The following is a 4,484-nucleotide window of genomic DNA, read 5'->3' as shown; positions in this document are numbered from 1 at the left end:
CTTAGAACACTTAGCCAAAATACACAATGATATACATTTCAATCACGAAAATATTTGTTCTCCTTGTCATCTTGCAAAGCAACACAAATACCTTTTCAGCTTAGTAAAAGTTTTAGTAAATCTGTTTTTGATCTTATTGACATTGACATATGGGGTCCTCTTGGTGTTCCTTCTATTCAAGGTCACATGTACTTCTTAACCATTATGGATGATTTTAGTAGACATACTTGGGTTTATCTTATGAAAAATAAGAGTGAAACTAGAAATCTTTTACAACATTTTGTTATTCACATTAAGAACCAATTTGATAAGAGTATTAAAATCATTAGAACGGATAATGGCAAAGAATTATGCTGGAATGATTTTTATGATAAAAATGGTATCATACATCAAAGTTCTTGCAATGAAACTCCACAACAAAATTCTATTGTGGAAAGAAAACACCAACACATTCTTAACGTTACTCGGTGCATAATGTTTCAATCAAATCTACCTAATGCATACTGGTATTTTTCTATTTTGCACTCCGTTTATTTGATAAACCGTTTCTCATCACTTGTAATTCAAAATAGAAGTCCCTACGAACTCTTGTACAAATGCATGCCTGTTTTAGCTGATATTAAAGTTCTTGGTTGCTTGTGTTTTGCCTCCACTTTGGAACAAAATAGGCACAAATTTGATCCTAGAGCACATAAGTGCATTTTCCTCGGTTACAAACAAGGAGTGAAAGGTTATATTGTCATGGACATACACTCTAGAGAGATTTATGTATCTAGAAATGTTGTTTTCTATGAAACTAGGTTTTGTGATATGAAAAATAGGAATAGTCAACCCAGTCAGCCCATTACTCGAGAAGAAGACGATTTTATGATGTATCTGAATGATGGTCTTGAACAACCCGAAGAGAGCCATTTCGAACGTGAAGAACAGAGACAAAACGAGAACAATGTTATTCATGATGATCTGAGGCGTTCCACACGGATTAGGAGACCACATACTTATATGGAAGATTATCATCATCAAATGATGGTTGCACCGTGCAATAAGAATCTGAACTCAAAGGTACATTATCCTTTTGATTTTGTCATTTCATACAATAAACTATCTGATAAACAACTAAAATACACTTTGTCCCTTTCATCACAAATCGAGCCCCGAAATTTTGAAGAAGCAAACGGACACCCTGAGTGGTTGAAGGCTATGGAATCTGAAATAAAAGCGCTCGAATTCAACAGAACCTGGGAAATCACAGATCTTTCTCCAAACAAAACTCCCATTGGATGTAAATGGGTATACAAAATAAAAAGAAGAGTTGATGGGAAGATTGAGAGGTACAAGGCACGTCTTGTGGCGAAGGGATATACACAACGAGAAGGAATAGACTACATGGAGACTTATTCACCAGTCGCGAGACTCACCACTCTGCGATGCATCCTTGCAGTTGCTTCCATTATGGACTGGCACCTTGAACAGCTAGTCGTTGATAACGCTTTTCTGCATGGGGATTTACAAGAGGAAGTCTACATGGACATTCCTCCTGGGATCACCACTGAAAAAGAAAACTAGGTTTGCCGCTTGACTAAATCCTTATATGGTTTGAAGCAAGCAAGCAAGCAATGGTATGATAAACTTACTACCTTTCATTACTCAATTAATTTCACTCATTCAAAAGCTAATAGCTCTTTGTTCATTAGAAAACACGAGAACACTTTTACAACACTTCTCATATATGTCGATGATATACTAATTGTTGGGAATAACATGAAAGATATACAAGCTGTTAAGAGTTCTTTGAATGCAGCTTTTTCCATCAAAGACCTTGGGCAATTAATTTATTTTTTTTAGGTTTGGAGATTGCTATAACAAAGAAATTAACGTCTGCCAGAGGAAATATGCACTTGAAATACTAGTTGATGCAGGGATGACTGGTGCGAAACCAGTTTTTACACCTATGGTCAAGAAAAATGAAAAGTTGTTTGAACATGCATGATGTCTTTGTATATCGAAGGATCATTGGGCGCTTGCTTTACTTGGTGAACACAAGACCTGACATTAGTTTTTTTGTTCAATGCCATAGTTAATTTGTTCAACCACCCACAAAACAGCACCATCAAGCTGCACAGAGAGTTCTCCGGTATATCAAATCGATGGATGACGTGATGTTTGATGGTGCCTGACCGAGTGATGTGATGTGCATTTATGAGGGGTTTATGTGCGCCATACGACGTGGACCGTTGGATCTCTTTGATCCAATGGTTGAGGGAGTTGTGACGTTTCGACTCTCGAGACTCTCTCAGGCTATAAGTAGGAGCTCTCAACAGTGACCTCTCACGTTTTATTTCTGAACTTTGCTCCGAATCCTGAACGCCTTTCATCCTCTTGTGCTGTTGTTGTCATCCTTCCAAGGTTAGTGATGTCTTCCCTTTCTCATCCTACTTCTTCTTTAGCTGCACAATCTCCTCTTCCCGAGCCCCCTTTGTCTTCGTCTTCCTCGTCCTCCTCATCTGCCTCGTCCTCCACCCAAGTTTTGTCGGTCAGGGCAATTCAAACCATTGCCCCTTTTGAGGAGGAAGTCAGGGGTGATGACCTGGGCAGTGCGTCTGACCAGTCGAGCACCTTTGAGCGACCGCGTCCTTATGAGGGCTCTAGCTGGGTTGATCATAAGGTGTTTGGGATCACGTCCGTCTCTCTGATTGACGCCTTTGTCTCCAACTTTTTGAAGAGGATTCCCGTTCAGTGACTCTAATTGGGCATCTTGCATCTTGACGCGCCGATCAACCACTGCTTTCTGTATATTCCTTGGAGAATCTCTAATATCATGGAAAACCAAGAAACAGAACACCGTATCAAGGTCTTCCTCTGAGGCAGAATATCGTGCGTTAGCTGCAACTTGTTGTGAAGTTCAGTGGGTTACTTTCTTGCTGGAGGATCTGGACATTACCACTCATAGCACAACAAATCTGTTTTGTGATAGTCAGTCTGCTAGACATATCGCTCAAAATCACAGCTTCCATGAAAGGACAAAACACCTTGATATAGATTGTCATGTGGTAAGAGAAAGGCTTCAACAAGGTCTCTTCAATCTGTTACCCATAAGTACTGAAAATCAACCTGCTGATCTTCTTACTAAACAACTTGACAATGATGTTTTCCATAGACTCCTTCACAAGCTAGGCGTGCTGAATATCCACGCTCCAGCTTGAGGGGGGGTATTGAGTTTTGGGCCTTTCTAATTCTATTCCTTAGGCTGAAGCCCAACCTATTGTATTTTGTATTTCATATATATTGTACATAACAAAAACGTAATGAAATAAGACAACTATTTTTCCATTTCCAGAAGAAATTTCATCTCCCCTTTTTTCCTTCCTTCATCTCTCTCATTCCAAGTGGTGGCTATCACCTCCTATCTTCCTTTGCACATCATGCAGAAATCAAGAAAGGACTCGATAATGGTGCAATCAGCAGAAGGGGTTGTGGATGTCAAACATAGATTTGTTGGCGAGGAATTATCACAGTCCCAATGTCTATTTCTACAACCCAAACGGGGCTTCCAATTTCTTCCATTCCAACATTCTAAAGGAAGCCCTAAATAAGACCCTCGTCCTTTTCTACCCAATGGCCAGCCGCCTATGCCGCGGTGATGACCACTGCGTGGAGATTTAATGTGACAGTCAGGGTGTACTTTTCGTTGAGGCTCATGCCATCGTTGCCATGGACCACTTCACTCACAACCTTCACCATCGCATCCTTATTCCCGTGGTGGATTATTCTGCCGAAATTGAAACATATCCGTTAGTGGTGTTACAGGTGCGTTCCTTTCCTTTCTCTTTCTAAGAATAAAGTGAAACTAACTATTTGCTGCACTGCACTGCATGCATTCAGGTAACATATTTCAAATGTGGTGGAGTCTCATTAGGCGTTGGTATAGAGCACCATGTAGCAGATGAAGAATCAGGTCTTCACTTCATCAATTCGTGGTCCAATGTGGCTCGTGGCATCCTCATTTTTGTTCCCCCATTTATTGACAAGAAGCTACTTCGTGCCAGGGACCCACCTCAACCAGCTTTTCCTCACCACGAATACCAGCTCTCACCACCAATCACCACCAACACAACTGTGGTTGCCTCTTTTTTAAAATTGAGTCGTGACCAACTCAACATCCTCAAGGGCAAGTTGAAAGAAGATAGCAACACAATAAACTATAGCACTTATGAGATGTTGGCCGCTGATATATTACTATGAAATATATGAAATAATACAAAGATGAATAAAAGAGAATGGAGATGAACAATAGAATAAAAGAAAAACAAAAGATATGAGAATAAATATCTCTTCTATTATTCCATTGAAATCAAAAAAAATAGTCTGATTATATACAAGCAGTACATTCAAGGTCTAGCTAAGGAAAAGGCACGAATTTGTAACACCACTAACGAATATGTTTCAATCCCAGCAGAATAATCCACTGCGGGTATTGGGGCCTG

General features: G+C 39.9%; 1 pseudogene; it reads left to right on the top strand.

Moving 5' to 3' along the window:
* Positions 1–1,761: 1,761 nt before the first annotated feature.
* On the top strand, positions 1,762–4,242 carry LOC137834302 (shikimate O-hydroxycinnamoyltransferase-like; annotated as a pseudogene).
* Positions 4,243–4,484: the final 242 nt, after the last annotated feature.

Source organism: Phaseolus vulgaris, chromosome 5, assembly GCF_051622355.1.
Source record: "Phaseolus vulgaris cultivar YP4 chromosome 5, ASM5162235v1, whole genome shotgun sequence".
Lineage (NCBI taxonomy): Eukaryota > Viridiplantae > Streptophyta > Magnoliopsida > Fabales > Fabaceae > Phaseolus > Phaseolus vulgaris.
Note: the sequence above shows the minus strand (reverse complement) of the source record. Positions and strands in the feature narration are given on the sequence as shown.